This window comes from Hypanus sabinus, chromosome 3 (genome assembly GCF_030144855.1).
Source record: "Hypanus sabinus isolate sHypSab1 chromosome 3, sHypSab1.hap1, whole genome shotgun sequence".
In the NCBI taxonomy this organism is placed as follows: Eukaryota; Metazoa; Chordata; class Chondrichthyes; order Myliobatiformes; family Dasyatidae; genus Hypanus; species Hypanus sabinus.
Window position 1 is genome coordinate 930,276 of NC_082708.1, and position 21,442 is coordinate 951,717.

The 21,442-nt window shown below is 54.5% G+C and overlaps 1 protein-coding gene across 1 annotated transcript in view; it reads left to right on the plus strand.

Annotated features, from left to right (window-relative positions):
* The window catches only part of LOC132390964 (protocadherin-16-like), a 491,141-nt gene that overhangs the window by 442,525 nt on the left and 27,174 nt on the right, over positions 1-21,442 (plus strand). The gene's annotated exons all lie outside the window — the stretch shown is intronic.

Here is a 21,442-nt window from a genome sequence, read left to right on the forward strand (position 1 = left end):
CCTGCAGCTGCTGGAAACACACACAATGCTGGAGGAACTCAGCAGTCAGGCAGCAGCTGCGGAAAAGAGTAAACAGTTGACGTTTCGGGCCGAAACCCTTCATTAGGATTGGGAAAGAGGATGAGAAAACAGAATAAAAAGTTGAGGGGAGGGCAGGAAGAAGTGCCAGATGGTCAGTGATAGAAAAAACTGGGAGGTGTGAGGGGTGAAGTAGATTGGTGAAAGAGATAAAGTGCTGGAGAAGGGGGAATCTGATAGGTGACGGTACAAGACCATGGAACAAAAGGAAAGTGAGGAGCACGAGAGGGAGGTGATGGGCAGGTAAGGGGATGAGGAGGGAGAGGGAAAAGGGAATGATGAAGGAGGAAATTGATGTTCATGCTATCAGGTTGGAGGTTACCCAGACAGTACTGGCCTGTGCAGCGCCCTCCACAATGGTTCCCTGTATACAGGGGAAAACCCCTGCTTGGAGAGACATCCACTAGTGCCTCCCTCACTGCCTAATGGTAAGACAGATGGCCATGGCATGTCCAGATGGCAAGCGAGGACAGTGAAGAGAAGAAAGTGCAAGAGTAGTCCATATAGGAACCATCCCAGCACGTCAGGAAAGGCACAGAAGGTACTTTGTGAGGCAGCTAATTCCGTGTGGGACCCATTCAAAAGGAGATCTTGGGGTTTGTGTTGCATAAGCACCTCTGGTGGAGCTGGGATAGGCACGGCTGGGGCCACTTCAGTCTCAAGGCACCTTCACACCCACCGAGACGGGATAAGAAACGGCCTGAGTGCCACTCCATGCAGGCACAAGAGCACTCTGACCAGAGAAGACCCTATCTCAGACCCGCAGTAGCTCCCGGGAAAAACCTGGCAGCTCCCAAATAGCAGCACGACTGATGCTGGGAGCTGCATACCCTGAACGCAATGTTTTCTGCCAAGGAAGTATGTCAACGGTGTGGCATCTCAGAGGGTGCTCAGTGTACATGTATTTCTCCACTCCTGAGGCAGAGAGCTGCCAGCTGGGTACGTACACCAATGTCTGACCATCCTCCACAATTGGAAGACTCAGGACTGCAGCGAAGATCCAAAGCCACCTGGTGTCCTAGAAGTCATCTACCAATTTCCACTGGATCCTGGCAACAAATATAGTGGGTGGGACTACAGTGATCAGTCAATACCAAAACATGGAGGCTACCAGCTGGTTAATGTCCAATGCCCTGCCGGTACAACATTATGCAGAGTAGACCTGACCAGTGTCCCAGCTGGGCAGAGACTCTCATCCCTTAAGCCCCACCAGTTCATCAACCAAGTCTCCACAGTGGAACTTAGGTAGATCCTCAACAGAGGAGGTGTGTGGTGCTCTACACAAATGGTCTTGGCTCCTCTGGCAGGGTGTCCCTATCCCACTGACCCACTAAATGACCAGAGCACTTTCCCCAATTGACCCTGGCAGAGGACACGGCTGAGGAGATCTGCTGACAGTCTCGCATCCTCTATAGGTCAACAGGGCCAGTGATCAAAAGGGCAACATCATCAGCATAAGCCAAAAGGACTACCATCACCTCTGGTTCACACAGAGCCAGATGTGGCAACTGCTTCCAAAAGCAGCATAGGAAAGGCTCTAAGCAGATTGAATAGAGTTGCTCCGACGTCTGTCACCCTGATGCTCCCCTCACCCATCCTCAAAGCTAAAGGGCGTTGTCAAGGATCCATTGACCTTTATCAGGCACTCTGTGGCAGCGTACATCAGACGGGCAACAAAATGTGGTCTGAGTGTGAACATGTGCAGGGCGAGTCCCAAGGAGGTAGCCATGATCCACCCTGTCAAATGCCTTCTCCTGATTGCAAGAGAGAAAGGCAACTGACAACCCAGCCTCACAGGACAAGCAGATCAGGTCCTGGACAAGATAGGTGTTGTCCTGAATGGACCGGCCCAGGACCATGTAGGACTGGTCTGGGTGGATCACTGGGGACAGCAAGGAACCCATTGCCCAGGCATAGATCTTATCACAGGAAAGACACTGGGCAACAGGCAACGAAGATCTACCTTCTTCAGCAGCTGGACCACGACTGCCTTACACCATGAGAGGGGCATCTTCCCTGTCAACAGGCTTTTGCCCAGAATCCTGGTGTAGTCAGCACACTGTATGTCCCAGAAACTCTGGAGAAATTTTACAGTCAACCCATCCAAGCCCGGGGACTTGTCATGATCCTCGGTACTCTGTGGTTAACGTTGATCTTCTAAGTTTCTCAAGTACCTGCATTATTTTAACTAGATCCATTAAGCCCCTGTACCTTCAGTTTAATCTTGTCAAGTTAATTGTGACTGGCACGTGTTTCCTGCATTCTATGATTATTTAAAGAGGACTCCGTTTAGTGCCTTAGTGGAGTTATCGTGTTGCAGAGAACGATTTGTCTCACAGTGTCACTCAGTCATTCTGAGCCTCTGTTAGTATTCTTGTGCATAACCTCCTGTTTCCATCTGCTCACGGGGAATTGGCTGCTCTCCGCTCCTGGGGCTGATTCGTTGTCAGTGCTCCTCGTGGTTGAGGCCACCTTCCACTGCACAGGTTGAGTTAATGCCAGAAACTGCAGTGACAGACAGAGCCTCTCATTCCTCCACACTTCAGTCTACTTCTGTGAGCACACGCCGTGACAGGGCTTGCCCACCCATAGCTGATTAAGGGCACTGGTCAAATCCTCCAGCAACAGGGAAGGAACTCCCTATGCCTCCTCAATAAATGGGTCCAGTGAGAACAGGGTCGCATAAAATTAGCGAACTTCATTAGCGACCAGCAGCTCCATGTTGCCTGCACACAGCCCTCCTTATCTCTGGAGAGTAAAAGAAGGGTGAGATCTTGTAACAGCTGGATCCTAGACCTGACGAAAGCATCTCAGGGCCCCTCAGGCTGCAGGTCTCAGCGCTTCCTTTTTCCCCTGGTACTTCTGCCAAAGAAGCAGGTCTCCTGTGGTAGTGGTCAGCTGAGACTCCAGCTCTTTCTCAAGCTGCTTGATCTGGGACAGACATTCTTGGTTGACCCTCACACATTCCTTTCAAACAAGTTGAACATGAATTTTGTGCACATCACATGAAGACCTCTGGGAGGGGAAACCCCTCTGCTCTCCCCCCCCAGGCTTCTCATAACAGATGGAACGAGACCTGGAATCAGCCATCCTCCAGTAACCTGCTATTGAAATGCCAGTATGCAGCCCCCGACTGCGTAGGCAGCAGGTTAAGTTCCACCCACACCAGGCAGTGGTCCGAGAATGGTACCAGCTACATGAAGGCTGTCAACACATTGGGGAGGCCACAGCACAGCAAGTAGTTTCTCGCAGGTTGGCGAAGCTTCTTTAACAGGAGAGCTTCACGGGTGTTCGGACATTCCACCAATCAGTGGTGGAAGCAGGGCACAGAGACTTAAATAGGAGTACAGAAGGGACAAGGAGCCATTGTTGTGAGTAGGTCAGTGGTGAGAGTGGGAGTGTCAGGCTTTGGCTCAGAGGAGGATTGGGCTCAGAAGAAGCGTTGGCTCTGGGTAATTTTCTATTAAGGTTCCCTTTTGCTGTACTTAGTATAGTAATTGGCCGTTGTGTGTTCTTCATGCCGGATGTTACTAAGGTAGATGTTGCAGATGATACTGAGGGAGGTGGCACTGTGGATAATGAAGTAGGGTTTCAAAGTTTGCAGAGAGATTTAGGCCAGTTAGAAGAGTGGGCTGAGCAATAGCAGATAGAGTTTAATGCTGATAAGTGTGAGGTGCTACATTTTGGTAGGAATAATCCAAATAGGACATACATGATAAATGGTAGGGCTTTGAAGAATGCAGTAGAACAGACTGATCTAGGAATAATGGTGCATAGTTCCCTGAAGGTGGAATCTCATGTGGATAGGATGGTGAAGAAAGCTTTTGGTATGTTGGCCTTCATAAATCAGAGCATTGAGTATAGGAGTTGGGATGTAAAGTTAAAATTGTACAAGGCATTGGTAAGGCCAAATTTGGAGTATTGTGTACAGTTCTGGTCACCAAATTATAGGAAAGATATCAACAGGTTAGGTCTTTATTCTTTGGAGCGTAGAAGGTTGAAGGGGGACTTGATAGAGGTATTTAAAATTATGAGGGGGATAGATAGAGTTGACGTGGATAGGCTTTTTCCATTGAGAGTAGGGGAGATTCAAACAAGAGGACATGAGTTGAGAGTAAGAGTGCAAAAGTTTAAGGGCAACACGAGGGGGAATTCCTTTACTCAGAGAGTGGTAGCTGTGTGGAATGAGCTTCCAGTAGAAGTGGTAGAGGCAGGTTCAGTATTGTCATTTAATGCAAAATTGGATAGGTATCTGGACAGGAAAGGAATGGAGGGTTATGGGGTGAGTGTGGGTCAGTGGGATTAGATGAGAGTAAGCGTTCAGCACGGACTAGAAGGGCCGAGATGGCCTGTTTCTGTGCTGTAATTGTTATATGGTTATATGTTGGAGTCCTGGGAGACCCAAAGTCTCCCAGGGAACTACATCTGTGTGAAGTGCATCTGGCTGAAACTCCTTGAAGACCGTGTTAGGGATCTGGAGCAGCACCTGGGTGACCTTCGGCTTGTACGGGAGAGTGAGGAGATAATCAGTCAGAGTTACAGGGAAGTAGTCACCCCGAAGTTGAAGGAGACGAGTAGCTGGGTGACCGTCAGGAGAAATGGAAATGTGAATAGGCAGTTATCGCAGTTGAGTTCAAGAGCCATGAGGTAATGTTACAGCTATATAAAACCTTAGTTAGACCCCATTTGGAGTACTGTGTTCAATTCTGGTCACCTCACTACAGGAAGGATGTGGATACTATAGAGAAAATGCAGAGGAGATTTACAAGGATGCTGCCTGGATTGGAGAGCATGTCTTATGAGAATAGGTTGAATGAACTTGGTCTTTTCTCCTTAAAGCGACAGAGATGAGAAGTGACCTGATAGAGGTGTATAAGATGATGTGAGGCATTGATCGTGTGGATAGCCAGAAGCTTTTTCCCAGGGTTGAAATGGCTAACACAAGGGAGATAGTTTCAAGGTGCTTGGAAGTAGGTACAAGGGGGATGTCAGGGGTAAGTTTTTCACACAGAGAGTGGTGAGTACGTAGAATGAGCTGCCAGCGACGGTGGTGGAGACAGATACAATAGGGGTCTTTTAAGAGCCTCCTAGATAGGTACATGCAGCTTAGAAAAACAGAGGGCTAAGCAGTAGGGAAATTCTCAGCAGTTTCTAGAGTAGGTTCCATGGTCAGCTCAACACTGTGGGCCAAAGGGTCTGTAATGTGCCATAGATTTCTATGTTCTATGATGCTGCTTACCAAGTTAAGAGTCCATGGTATTACAGGAAGGTTACTAACATGGTGAGCATTGGCTGATTGGTAGGTGGGAATAAAAGGATCCTTTTCTGGTTGACTAGTGGTGTTACACAGGGGTCATCATTGGGACCACTTCTTTTAATGTTGTATATCAGTGATTTAGATGATGGAATAGGTGGCTTTCTTGCCAAGTTTGCAGGTGATACAAAAATTGATGGAGGGGCAGATAGTGTTGAGGAAACAGGTAGGATGCATAAGGACTTAGACAGATTAGGAGAATGGGCAAGAAAGTGGCAATTGAAATACAATGCTAGAAAATGCATGGTCATGTACTTTGGTAGTAGAAATAAATGTGCAGACTATTTTCTAAATGGGGAGAAAAATCCAAAATCTGAGATGCAGAGGGACTTGGGAGTCCTTGTGCAGAACAACTAAAGGTTAAAGAGTCGGTGGTGAGGAAGGCAAATGCAATGTTAGCATTCATTTCAAGAGGTCTAGAAAAGGGTCTTTTAAGAGGCTTTTAGGTAAGTACATGGTAGTAAAATAGAGGGCTATAGGTAAGCCTAGTAATTTCTAAGGTAGGGACATGTTCGGCACAACTTTGTGGGCCGAAAGGCCTGTATTGTGTTGTAGGTTTTCTATGTTCTAATACAAGACCAGGGATGTGATGCTGAGAATTTATAAGGCACTGGTGAATCCTCACCTTGCGTATTGTGGCACTGGGTCTGTACTTGCTGGAATTTAGGAGGGGTATCTCAATGAAACCTTTTGAATATTAAAAGGACTAGACAGGTGTTTCCCATGGTGGGATTCTAAGACAAGAGAGCATTGCCTCAGGATAGAGAAGCATCCATTTAAAACAGAGACATGGAGAAATTTCTTTAGCCAGAGGGTGGGGAAATTGTGGATTTTGTTACCACAGCCAGCTATGGAGGCCTGGTCATTGGGTGTATTTAAGGCAGAGATTGATAGGTTCTTGATTGGACTCAGCATCAAAGGTTACGGGGAGAAGGCCAGGGAATGGGGCTGAAGAGGGGAGAAAAGGATCAGCCATGATTGAATGGCAGAGCAGACTTGATCGGCCAAATTGCCTAATTCTGCTCTTATGCCTTATTATCATTCCGGACACGCAGGAGACATAGAGCTGGTCAAGTCGCGGTCACACTCCTCCTCCCGTCATCCTGGAGAAGGCACAGGAGTCAGGATGGAGGTTCCAGGAGATGTTGACCAAATCAAAAGATCCATCCAGCTCTCTCAACAGCTGCGCTGACGCTTGACTGTTCTGAGAACCAGAGTGATCTCTCCCTCAAGGGTACAATTGAAATCACCCCGAAGGACAATGCACTCACCTCTGTCAACAGCTTCATTATGCGACAGGTGTGCTTGCATTGGGCTGGACATATTAACAAAGTGTATCAATACACCATCCAAGTGCACGGCAAGATACAGCAAGCGGACTGGCGACTGGTGGTTTACCAGTATATATCTCCAGCTGGAAGTTTGGGACAAACAATATCACTAGCCCACTGAAAAAGAGCTGAGGTAACTCATGTAGCCTCTCTCATGCCCATCGAGGAGCCAGCTGGGAACGGTGTGGGTTTCCTGAGGAAGCTAACCACATATCTCTGTTCCCTGAGCATGGAAAGATGAGAGAATCTGCTGTAAGACTCCCCTCCACCATTGATATTATTACTTGCTACTGCGACCTTCATGATTGTGTGACATCTTCATGCCAATGCTCTGGCTGGTGGGAGCTGGATTTCTTACCCGAATAGGGCTTTCAGGAGCTCACTAAAATGACATTAATCCCTCAAAACCACACCTGAATCTCTCCCATTTTTAGAGGTAGTGTGGATGGAGCACACATCCGTCCATTGGTCAGAGGCGAGAGTCAGATAAGAATTCCTGAATTTCCTCCACAGCAACAGTCTGAGATTAACTGCTGAAGATCAATTGGTCCACGATCTCAGCTTCAAGAGCCCTCCTCTACCCTGTCACTGTATCCCAGGACATCCTCACCCTCGATATCCTGTTCCCTCAGCTCCTGCTACCAAGGAAAACCACCTCATCCCGAAAGCCCCATTCCAAAAGCTCATCACAGTACTCAACCACATTGCCATGTACCACACAGTCAACCCAGTCCTCACCCTCACTGTCCCGTTCCCACGGCCAACCCATTCATCACCGCCACTGCCCTGTTCCCACACTCACCCCGGCCCTCACCCTCACCATCCCATTCCCACACTCTCACCATCCCATTCCCACACTTACCCCAGTCCTCACCCTCACCGTCCCGTTCCCACACACTCACCCCAGTCCCCACCCTCACCGTCCCGTTCCCACACTCACCCCAGTCCTCACTCTCACCGTCCCGTTCCCACACTCACCCCCGTCCTCACCCTCACCGTCCCGTTCCCACACACTCACCCCAGTCCTCACTCTCACCGTCCCGTTCCCACACTCACCCCAGTCCTCACCCTCACTGTCCCGTTCCCACACTCACCCCAGTCCTCACCCTCACCGTCCCGTTCCCACACACTCACCCCAGTCCTCACTCTCACCGTCCCGTTCCCACACTCACCCCGGTCCTCACCGTCAATGTCCCAATCCCACACTCACCCCCGTCCTCACCCTCACTGTCCCATTCCCACACTCACCCCAGTCCTCACCCTCACAACCCCGTTCCCACACTCACCCCAGTCCTCACCCTCACTGTCCCGTTCCCACACTCACCCCAGTCCTCACCCTCACTGTCCCGTTCCCACACTCACCCCGGTCCTCACTCTCACCGTCCCGTTCCCACACTCTCCCCAGTCCTCACCCTCACTGTCCCATTCCCACACTCACCCCAGTCCTCACCCTCACAACCCCGTTCCCACACTCACCCCAGTCCTCACCCTGACTGTCCCGTTCCCACACCCTCCCCAGTCCTCACCCTCACTGTCCCGTTCCCACACACTCACCCCAGTCCTCACTCTCACCGTCCCGTTCCCACACTCACCCCGGTCCTCACCCTCACCGTCCCGTTCCCACACTCACCCCGGTCCTCACCCTCACTGTCCCGTTCCCACACTCACCCCGGTCCTCACTCTCACCGTCCCGTTCCCACACTCACCCCGGTCCTCACCCTCACTGTCCCGTTCCCACACTCACCCCGGACCTCACCCTCACCGTCCCATTCCCACACTCACCCCGGTCCTCACTCTCACCGTCCCGTTCCCACACTCACCCCGGTCCTCACCCTCACTGTCCCGTTCCCACACTCACCCTCGTCCTCACCCTCACCGTCCCGTTCCCACACACTCACCCCAGTCCTCACCCTCACTGTCCTGTTCCCACACTCACCCCAGTCCTCACTCTCACCGTCCCGTTCCCACACTCACCCCAGTCCTCACCCTCACCGTCCCGTTCCCACACACTCACCCCAGTCCTCACTCTCACCGTCCCGTTCCCACACTCACCCCGGTCCTCACCCTCACTGTCCCGTTCCCACACTCACCCCAGTCCTCACCCTCACTGTCCCGTTCCCACACACTCACCCCAGTCCTCACCCTCACCGTCCCGTTCCCACACACTCACCCCAGTCCTCACCCTCACAACCCCGTTCCCACACTCACCCCAGTCCTCACCCTCACCGTCCCGTTCCCACACTCACCCCAGTACTCACCCTCACTGTCCCGTTCCCACATTCACCCCAGTCCTCACCCTCACCGTCCCATTCCCACACTCACCCCGGTCCTCACCTTCACTGTCCCGTTCCCACACACTCACCCCAGTCCTCACCCTCACAACCCCGTTCCCACACACACCCCAGTCCTCACCCTCACCGTCCCGTTCCCACACTCACCCCAGTCCTCACCCTCACCGTCCCATTCCCACACACTCACCCCAGTCCTCACCCTCACCGTCCCATTCCCACACACTCACCCCAGTCCTCACCCTCACAACCCCGTTCCCACACTCACCCCAGTCCTCACCCTCACCGTCCCGTTCCCACACACTCACTCCAGTCCTTACTCTCACCGTCCCGTTCCCACACTCAACCCGGTCCTCACCCTCACTGTCCCGTTCCCACACTCACCCCAGTGCTCACCCTCACTGTCCCGTTCTCACACTCACCCCAGTCCTCACCCTCACTGTCCCAATCCCCCACACTCACCCCACTCCTCACCCTCACCGTCCCGTTCCCACACTCAACCCAGTCCTCACCCTCAACGTCCCATTCCCACACTCACCCCGGTCCTCACCCTCACTGTCCTGTTCCCACACTCACCCCAGTCCTCACCCTCACTGTCCCGTTCCCACACTCACCCCGGTCCTCACCCTCACCGTCCCGTTCCCACACTCACCCCAGTCCTCACCCTCACCGTCCCGTTCCCACAGTCACCCCGGTCCTCACCCTCACCGTCCCGTTCCCACAGTCACCCCGGTCCTCAGACTCACTGTCCCGTTCCCACACTCACCCCAGTACTCACCCTCACCGTCCCGTTCCCACACACTCACCCCAGTCCTCACCCTCAATGTCCCGTTCCCACACTCACCCCAGTCCTCACCCTCACTGTCCCGTTCCCACACACTCACCCCAGTCCTCACCCTCACTGTCCCATTCCCACACTCACCCCAGTCCTCACCTTCACTGTCCCGTTCCCACACCCTCCCCCGTCCTCACCCTCACAACCCCGTTCCCAGACTCACCCCAGTCCTCACCCTCACCGTCCCGTTCCCACACTCAACCCAGTCCTCACCCTCAACGTCCCATTCCCACACTCACCCCGGTCCTCACCCTCACTGTCCCGTTCCCACACACTCACCCCAGTCCTCACCCTCACTGTCCTGTTCCCACACTCACCCCAGTACTCACCCTCACTGTCCCGTTCCCACACTCACCCCGGTCCTCACCCTCACTGTCCTGTTCCCACACTCACCCCAGTCCTCACCCTCACCGTCCCGTTCCCACAGTCACCCCGGTCCTCACCCTCACCGTCCCGTTCCCACAGTCACCCCGGTCCTCAGACTCACTGTCCCGTTCCCACACTCACCCCAGTACTCACCCTCACCGTCCCGTTCCCACACACTCACCCCAGTCCTCACCCTCAATGTCCCGTTCCCACACTCACCCCAGTCCTCACCCTCACTGTCCCGTTCCCACACTCACCCCAGTCCTCACCCTCACTGTCCCATTCCCACACTCACCCCAGTCCTCACCTTCACTGTCCCGTTCCCACACCCTCCCCCGTCCTCACCCTCACTGTCCCATCCCCACACTCACCCCAGTCCTCACCCTCACTGTCCCGTTCCCACACACTCACCCCAGTCCTCACCCTCACCGTCCCGTTCCCACACACACCCCAGTCCTCACCCTCACTGTCCCGTTCCCACACACTCACCCCAGTCCTCACCCTCACTGTCCCGTTCCCACACACTCACCCCAGTCCTCACCCTCACCGTCCCGTTCCCACACTCACCCCAGTCCTCACCCTCACCGTCCCGTTCCCACACTCACCCCAGTCCTCACCCTCACCGTCCCGTTCCCACACACTCACCCCAGTCCTCACCCTCACCGTCCCGTTCCCACACTCACCCCAGTCCTCACCCTCACCGTCCCGTTCCCACACTCACCCCAGTCCTCACCCTCACCGTCCCGTTCCCACACTCACCCCAGTCCTCACCCTCACTACCCCGTTCCCAGACTCACCCCAGTCCTCACCCTCACTGTCCCGTTCCCACACTCACCCTGGTCCTCACCCTCACTGTCCCGTTCCCACACTCACCCCAGTCCTCACCCTCACTGTCCCGTTCTCACACTCACCCCAGTCCTCACCCTCACCGTCCCATTCCCACACTCACCCCGGTCCTCACCCTCACCGTCCGGTTCCCACACACTCACCCCAGTCCTCACCCTCACCGTCCCGTTCCCACACTCAACCCAGTCCTCACCCTCAACGTCCCATTCCCACACTCACCCCGGTCCTCACCCTCACTGTCCTGTTCCCACACTCACCCCAGTCCTCACCCTCACTGTCCCGTTCCCACACTCACCCCGGTCCTCACCCTCACCGTCCCGTTCCCACACTCACCCCAGTCCTCACCCTCACCGTCCCGTTCCCACAGTCACCCCGGTCCTCACCCTCACCGTCCCGTTCCCACAGTCACCCCGGTCCTCAGACTCACTGTCCCGTTCCCACACTCACCCCAGTACTCACCCTCACCGTCCCGTTCCCACACACTCACCCCAGTCCTCACCCTCAATGTCCCGTTCCCACACTCACCCCAGTCCTCACCCTCACTGTCCCGTTCCCACACACTCACCCCAGTCCTCACCCTCACAACCCCGTTCCCACACTCACCCCAGTCCTCACCCTCACCGTCCCATTCCCACACACTCACCCCAGTCCTCACCCTCACCGTCCCATTCCCACACACTCACCCCAGTCCTCACCCTCACAACCCCGTTCCCACACTCACCCCAGTCCTCACCCTCACCGTCCCGTTCCCACACACTCACTCCAGTCCTTACTCTCACCGTCCCGTTCCCACACTCAACCCGGTCCTCACCCTCACTGTCCCGTTCCCACACTCACCCCAGTCCTCACCCTCACTGTCCCGTTCTCACACTCACCCCAGTCCTCACCCTCACCGTCCCATTCCCACACTCACCCCGGTCCTCACCCTCACCGTCCCGTTCCCACACACTCACCCCAGTCCTCACCCTCACCGTCCCGTTCCCACACTCAACCCAGTCCTCACCCTCAACGTCCCATTCCCACACTCACCCCGGTCCTCACCCTCACTGTCCTGTTCCCACACTCACCCCAGTCCTCACCCTCACTGTCCCGTTCCCACACTCACCCCGGTCCTCACCCTCACCGTCCCGTTCCCACACTCACCCCAGTCCTCACCCTCACCGTCCCGTTCCCACAGTCACCCCGGTCCTCACCCTCACCGTCCCGTTCCCACAGTCACCCCGGTCCTCAGACTCACTGTCCCGTTCCCACACTCACCCCAGTACTCACCCTCACCGTCCCGTTCCCACACACTCACCCCAGTCCTCACCCTCAATGTCCCGTTCCCACACTCACCCCAGTCCTCACCCTCACTGTCCCGTTCCCACACACTCACCCCAGTCCTCACCCTCACTGTCCCATTCCCACACTCACCCCAGTCCTCACCTTCACTGTCCCGTTCCCACACCCTCCCCCGTCCTCACCCTCACAACCCCGTTCCCAGACTCACCCCAGTCCTCACCCTCACCGTCCCGTTCCCACACTCAACCCAGTCCTCACCCTCAACGTCCCATTCCCACACTCACCCCGGTCCTCACCCTCACTGTCCCGTTCCCACACACTCACCCCAGTCCTCACCCTCACTGTCCTGTTCCCACACTCACCCCAGTCCTCACCCTCACTGTCCCGTTCCCACACTCACCCCGGTCCTCACCCTCACTGTCCTGTTCCCACACTCACCCCAGTCCTCACCCTCACCGTCCCGTTCCCACAGTCACCCCGGTCCTCACCCTCACCGTCCCGTTCCCACAGTCACCCCGGTCCTCAGACTCACTGTCCCGTTCCCACACTCACCCCAGTACTCACCCTCACCGTCCCGTTCCCACACACTCACCCCAGTCCTCACCCTCAATGTCCCGTTCCCACACTCACCCCAGTCCTCACCCTCACTGTCCCGTTCCCACACTCACCCCAGTCCTCACCCTCACTGTCCCATTCCCACACTCACCCCAGTCCTCACCTTCACTGTCCCGTTCCCACACCCTCCCCCGTCCTCACCCTCACTGTCCCATCCCCACACTCACCCCAGTCCTCACCCTCACTGTCCCGTTCCCACACACTCACCCCAGTCCTCACCCTCACCGTCCCGTTCCCACACACACCCCAGTCCTCACCCTCACTGTCCCGTTCCCACACACTCACCCCAGTCCTCACCCTCACTGTCCCGTTCCCACACACTCACCCCAGTCCTCACCCTCACCGTCCCGTTCCCACACTCACCCCAGTCCTCACCCTCACCGTCCCGTTCCCACACTCACCCCAGTCCTCACCCTCACCGTCCCGTTCCCACACACTCACCCCAGTCCTCACCCTCACCGTCCCGTTCCCACACTCACCCCAGTCCTCACCCTCACCGTCCCGTTCCCACACTCACCCCAGTCCTCACCCTCACCGTCCCGTTCCCACACTCACCCCAGTCCTCACCCTCACTACCCCGTTCCCAGACTCACCCCAGTCCTCACCCTCACTGTCCCGTTCCCACACTCACCCTGGTCCTCACCCTCACTGTCCCGTTCCCACACTCACCCCAGTCCTCACCCTCACTGTCCCGTTCTCACACTCACCCCAGTCCTCACCCTCACCGTCCCATTCCCACACTCACCCCGGTCCTCACCCTCACCGTCCCGTTCCCACACACTCACCCCAGTCCTCACCCTCACCGTCCCGTTCCCACACTCAACCCAGTCCTCACCCTCAACGTCCCATTCCCACACTCACCCCGGTCCTCACCCTCACTGTCCTGTTCCCACACTCACCCCAGTCCTCACCCTCACTGTCCCGTTCCCACACTCACCCCGGTCCTCACCCTCACCGTCCCGTTCCCACACTCACCCCAGTCCTCACCCTCACCGTCCCGTTCCCACAGTCACCCCGGTCCTCACCCTCACCGTCCCGTTCCCACAGTCACCCCGGTCCTCAGACTCACTGTCCCGTTCCCACACTCACCCCAGTACTCACCCTCACCGTCCCGTTCCCACACACTCACCCCAGTCCTCACCCTCAATGTCCCGTTCCCACACTCACCCCAGTCCTCACCCTCACTGTCCCGTTCCCACACACTCACCCCAGTCCTCACCCTCACTGTCCCATTCCCACACTCACCCCAGTCCTCACCTTCACTGTCCCGTTCCCACACCCTCCCCCGTCCTCACCCTCACAACCCCGTTCCCAGACTCACCCCAGTCCTCACCCTCACCGTCCCGTTCCCACACTCAACCCAGTCCTCACCCTCAACGTCCCATTCCCACACTCACCCCGGTCCTCACCCTCACTGTCCCGTTCCCACACACTCACCCCAGTCCTCACCCTCACTGTCCTGTTCCCACACTCACCCCAGTCCTCACCCTCACTGTCCCGTTCCCACACTCACCCCGGTCCTCACCCTCACTGTCCTGTTCCCACACTCACCCCAGTCCTCACCCTCACCGTCCCGTTCCCACAGTCACCCCGGTCCTCACCCTCACCGTCCCGTTCCCACAGTCACCCCGGTCCTCAGACTCACTGTCCCGTTCCCACACTCACCCCAGTACTCACCCTCACCGTCCCGTTCCCACACACTCACCCCAGTCCTCACCCTCAATGTCCCGTTCCCACACTCACCCCAGTCCTCACCCTCACTGTCCCGTTCCCACACTCACCCCAGTCCTCACCCTCACTGTCCCATTCCCACACTCACCCCAGTCCTCACCTTCACTGTCCCGTTCCCACACCCTCCCCCGTCCTCACCCTCACTGTCCCATCCCCACACTCACCCCAGTCCTCACCCTCACTGTCCCGTTCCCACACACTCACCCCAGTCCTCACCCTCACCGTCCCGTTCCCACACACACCCCAGTCCTCACCCTCACTGTCCCGTTCCCACACACTCACCCCAGTCCTCACCCTCACTGTCCCGTTCCCACACACTCACCCCAGTCCTCACCCTCACCGTCCCGTTCCCACACTCACCCCAGTCCTCACCCTCACCGTCCCGTTCCCACACTCACCCCAGTCCTCACCCTCACCGTCCCGTTCCCACACACTCACCCCAGTCCTCACCCTCACCGTCCCGTTCCCACACTCACCCCAGTCCTCACCCTCACCGTCCCGTTCCCACACTCACCCCAGTCCTCACCCTCACCGTCCCGTTCCCACACTCACCCCAGTCCTCACCCTCACTACCCCGTTCCCAGACTCACCCCAGTCCTCACCCTCACTGTCCCGTTCCCACACTCACCCTGGTCCTCACCCTCACTGTCCCGTTCCCACACTCACCCCAGTCCTCACCCTCACCGTCCCGTTCCCACACTCACCCCAGTCCTCACCCTCACTACCCCGTTCCCAGACTCACCCCAGTCCTCACCCTCACCGTCCCGTTCCCACACTCACCCCAGTCCTCACCCTCACTGTCCCGTTCCCACACTCACCCCGGTCCTCACACTCACTGTCCCGTTCCCACACTCACCCCAGTCCTCACCCTCACCGTCCCGTTCCCACACTCACCCCAGTCCTCACCCTCACTGTCCCGTTCCCACACTCACCCCAGTCCTCACCCTCACTGTCCCATTCCCACACTCACCCCAGTCCTCACCCTCACCGTCCCGTTCCCACACACTCACCCCAGTCCTCACCCTCACCGTCCCGTTCCCACACTCACCCCAGTCCTCACCCTCACCGTCCCGTTCCCACACACACCCCAATCCTCACCCTCACTACCCCATTCCTACACTCACCCCAGTCCTCACCCTCACCGTCCCGTTCCCACACTCACCCCAGTCCTCACCCTCACTACCCCGTTCCCAGACTCACCCCAGTCCTCACCCTCACCGTCCCGTTCCCACACTCACCCCAGTCCTCACCCTCACTACCCCGTTCCCACACTCACCCCGGTCCTCACCCTCACTGTCCCGTTACCACACACTCACCCCAGTCCTCACCCTCACTGTCCCGTTCCCACACTCACCCCAGTCCTCACCCTCACAACCCCGTTCCCACACTCACCCCAGTCCTCACCCTCACTGTCCCGTTCCCACACTCACCCCAGTCCTCACCCTCACTGTCCCGATCACAAACTCACCCCAGTCCTCACACTCACTGTCCCGATCACAAACTCACCCCAGTCCTCACCCTCACTGTCCCGTTCCCACACTCACCCCAGTCCTCACTCTCACTGTCCCGTTCCCACACTCACCCCAGTCCTCACCCTCACTACCCCATTCCCACTCTTAGCCCAGTATTCACCCTCACTGCCCTGTTCCCACACTCACCCCAGACCTCACCCTCACCGTCCCGTTCCCACACTCACCCCAGTCCTCACCCTCACTGTCCCGTTCCCACACTCACCCCCGTCCTCACCCTCACCGTCCCGTTCCCACACTCACCCCAGTCCTCACCCTCACTATCCCATTCCCACACTCACCCCCGTCCTCACCCTCACCGTCCCATTCCCACACTCACCCCAGCCCTCACCCTCACTATCCCATTCCCACACTCACCCCAGTCCTCACCCTCACTGTCCCGTTCCCACACTCACCCTCGTCCTCACCCTCACCGTCCCGTTCCCACACTCACCCCAGTCCTCACCCTCACTGTCCCATTCCCACACTCACCCCAGTCCTCACCCTCACCGTCCCGTTCCCACAATCTCCACAGTCCTCACCCTCACCGTCCCGTTCCCACACTCACCCTCGTCCTCACCCTCACTGTCCCGTTCCCACACACTCATCCCGGTCCTCACCCTCACCGTCCCGTTCCCACACTCACCCTCGTCCTCACCCTCACTGTCCCGTTCCCACACTCACCCTCGTCCTCACCCTCACTGTCCCGTTCCCACACACTCATCCCGGTCCTCACCCTCACCGTCCCGTTCCCACACACTCACTCCAGTCCTCACCCTCACCGTCCCGTTCCCATACTCACCCCAGTCCTCACCCTCACTGTCCCAATCCCACACTCACCCCGGTCCTCACCCTCACTGTCCCGTTCCCACACTCACCCCGGTCCTCACCCTCACTGTCCCGTTCCCACACTCAGCCCTGTCCTCACCCTCACCGTCCCGTTCCCACTTGCTCACCCACTACTGGAAAGAGCTTCGCTGAGTGGCCTTTCTTCAGGCATGACACCGGTGTCAGGACTCGTGCGGTGGAGACTTCGCTCCCTCCGTTGGGCAACAGGACCCACAGCCTGTTCCTGTTGCAAGGTAGTGCTGGACCTACTCATCTTGCTCTCCACCTTGCCTCTGTCCCCAGTTGGACATCCCTGCAGCCTCCTCGGTCCGAAAGAAGGGCTCAAGCCACTTTGGCCTTGCCGCCTTTGCAACTGTGTCACCTTGGTTACCCACCCTGGGGTAACACATTGTGGAATTGCGACCTCTGCACTTATGGGGACCCTGACGCTCCTCTCCTTTGGTGAGCACAATGTCCACGAGTAGTCCGTATCGCATTCTGATCCCAGGGCCTGACGATCTTCAGAAGGGTACTTCGCTTCGATGTAGGTTACAGCAGGCGGACACCCACTCCTTGCACACCACCCCTACACTGAAGGTGAATCTGCCCCCTCAGACCCCCTTTTCGGCACAGATATCCATCAGACCAGAGGCTGAAATCTTCAGGGATATAGCCCTGGCAAAGAGGGAGTCTCTTTCTGCGGACAGCCTAAGTGATGTAGCCCTCTCCGAGAGGGACTCTGTTGTAGTCTGGTGTACTGACCTCTACCTGGCTGAGGCACAGCAACAACTCACTGATACCTCCGCTTATTTACCCCATTGATCATGACCCCACTAAGGAGCACCAGGCCACTGTCTCCCACACCATCACCAACCTTATCAGCTCTGGGGATCTCCCATCCACTGCCACCAACCTCATAATTCCCACACCCTGCACTTCCCGTTTCTCCCTCCCACCCAAGATCCACAAACCTGCCAGTCCAGGTAGACCCATTGTCTCAGCTTGCTCCTGCCCCACCAAACTCATTTCTGCACACCTTGACACTGTTTTATTCCCCCCTTGTTCAATCCCTTCCCACCTATGTTCGTGACACTTCTCATGCTTTGCATTTTTTCATTGATTTTAAGTTCCCTGGCCCCCACCGCCTTATTTTCACCATGGATGTCCAGTCCCTATATACCTCCATCCCCCACCAGGAAGGTCTCAAAGCTCTACACTTCTTTTTGGATTCCAGACCTAACCAGTTTCCCTCTACCACCACTCTCCTCCGCCTAGCGGAATTAGTCCTTACTTGTTGATTTCATTAACTTTGCCTCCAACTTTCACCCTACCCTCAAATTTACCTGGTCCATTTCTGACACCTCCCTCTCCTTTCTTGATCTTTCCATCTCCATCTCTGGAGACGGCCTATCTACTGATATCTACTACAAGTCTACAGACTCTCACAGCTACCTGGACTATTCCTCTTCTCACCCTGTCTCTTGCAAAAATGCCATCCCCTTGTCGCAATTCCTCCGTCTCTGCAGCATCTGCTCTCAGGATGAGGCTTTTTATTCCAGGACGAAGGAGATGCTTTCCTTTTTTAAAGATGGCAGATGGAGTTTAATGCTGATAAGTGTGAGGTGCTACATTTTGGTAGGACTAATCAAAATAGGACATACATGGTAAATGGTAGGGCATTGAAGAATGCAGTAGAACAGACTGATCTAGGAATAATGGTGCATAGTTCCCTAGAGTGGTGAAGAAAGCTTTTGGTATGCTGGCCTTTATAAATCAGAGCACTGAGTATAGGAGTTGGGATGTAATGTTAAAATTGTACAAGGCATTGGTGAGGCCAAATTTGGAGTTTTGTGTACATTTCTGGTCAACAAATTATAGGAAAGATGTCAACAAAATAGAGAGAGTACAGAGAAGATTTACTAGAATGTTACCTGGGTTTCAGCACCTAAGTTACAGAGAAAGGTTGAACAAGTTAGGTCTTTATTCTTTGGAGCATAGAAGGTTGAGGGGGGACTTGATAGAGGTATTTAAAATTATGAGGGGGATAGATAGAGTTGACGTGGGTAGGCGTTTTCCATTGAGAGTAGGGAGATTCAAACGAGAGGACATGATTTGAGAGTTAGGGGGCAGAAGTTTATGGGTAACACTTCTTTGCTCAGAGAGTGGCAGCTGTGTGGAACGAGCTTCCAGTAGAAGTGGTAGAGGCAGGTTCGATTTTGTCATTTAATGTAAAATTAGATAGGTATATGGACAGGAAAGGAATGGAGGGTTATGGGCTGAGTACAGGTAGGTGGGACTAGATGAGAGTAAGTGTTCGGCACAGACTAGAAGGGCTGAGATGGCTTGTTTCCGTGCTGTAATTGTTATCTGGTCATATGGTTATAAAGGGGCTTCCCTTCCTCCACCATCAACTCTGCTCTCAAATGCATCTTTCCCATTTCACGCAGATCTGCTCTCACCCCATCCTTCTGCCACCCCACTCGTGATAGAGAGCTATGCGGTAGGAAAATTCTAGGCAGCCTCTAGAATAGGTTACATGGTCAGCACAACATTGTGGGTCGAAGGGCCTATAATGTCTGTAGATGCCTAAGTTCTGAATTCACGGTCTTGGCCTCTACAGCTGTCTGCAGCAGAGCAATCCACAGATTCAGTGCCGTCTGGCTAAGTAAAATCCTCCTGACCTCTGTTCTAAAGGGTCGCTGCTTAATTTTGAGGCTGTGCCCTCTAGTTCTGCATAACCCACCATAGGAAGCATTTTCTCCAATAATGACTTTATCTACTCCTTTCAACGTTCAATAGATTTCAATTAGATCCACCCCCCCCCCACCCACCCACTGGCCTCGGCATCGCATTCTTTTAAATTCCAGTGAGTACAGGCCCAAAGCTGCCAAAAAATGCTCCTCATATGTTAACCCCTTTATTCCCGGAATCATCCTTGTGAACCTCCTCTGGACTCTCTCCAATGACAACACATCCTTTCTGATATATGAGGCCCAAAACTGTTGACGATACTCCAAGTGTGGTCTGACCAATTCCTTATAAAGCCTCATCATTATCTCCTTGCTTTTATCTTCTATTTCCCTTGGAATAAATGCTATCATTACATTTGCCTTCTTTACCACAGACTCAACATGTAAATTAACCTTCTGGGAGTCTTGCACAAGGACTCTTAAGTTCCCTTGCTTCTCTGATGTTTGAATTTTCTCCCTATTTAGATAATAGTCTTCACTTCTGTTTGTTTTATCAAAATGCATTTTAATACATTTCCCAACACTGTATTCCATCTGCCACTTTTTTGCCCATTCTTCCAACTTGTCTCAGTCCTTCTGCAATTTGAATTGCTTCCTCAGCACTACCTACTCTTCGCCCCATCATCCTATCATCTGCAAACGTTGCCGCAAAGCCATCAATTCCATTATCAAGATCATTGAAAAGCAATGTGAAAAGTAGCAGTCCCAATACTGACCCCTGACGAACACCACTAGTCACTAGCAGCCAACCAGAAAAGCCCCCTTTATTCCCACTCACTGCCACCTGACTGTCACCCATTCCTCTATCCATGCCACTGTCTTTCCTGTAATGCCATAGGATTTTATCTTGTTAGGCAGCCTCATGTGTGGCACCTTATCAAATGTCTTTTAAAAATCCAAGTAAGTGACATCCACTGCCTCTCCTTTGTCCATCCTGCTTGTTACTTCCCCAAAGAACTCTAAAAGATTTGTCAGGCAAGATTTCCTTGACAGAAACCATTCTGAATAGACTTATTTTTATCATTAGTCTCCAAGTACCCTGAAACCCCATCCTTAATAACTCTTAACACTTTCCCAATCACTGAAGTTAGACTAACTGGCCTATAAGTTCCTTTCTTTTGCCTTTCGCCCTTCTTAAAGAGTGAAGTGACATTTGCAAATTTCCAGTCCTCTGGGACCATGTCAGAATCATGTGATACTTGAAAGTTCATAACCAATGCATCTGCTACCCCTTCAGGACTCTGGGATGTAGTCCATCTGGTACAGGTCACACCCACCTTAAGGCCTTTGAGTTTTCCCAGCAATTTTTCCTTTGTAATAGCAATGGAACTCACTCCTGCTCCTGACTCTTGCGGACCTCTGGCAGATAGCTAGCGTCTTCCACAGTGACGACTGAGGCAAAGTACTTATTATGTTCATCTGCCATTTCTTTGCCTCCCAGTACTAACTCACAAGCATCATTTTCCAGTAGTCCAATATCAACTCTCACCTCCCTTTTATTCTTTATATAACTGAAAAATATTTCAGTCTTCTGCTTTATATTATTAGCTCATTTGCCCTCACATTTTATCTTTTCCCTTCTTACGGCTTTTTAGTTGCCTTTTGTTGGATTTCAAGAACTTCCCTGTCATCCAACTTCCTATTCACACTTGCTGTGTTACAGTATATGCC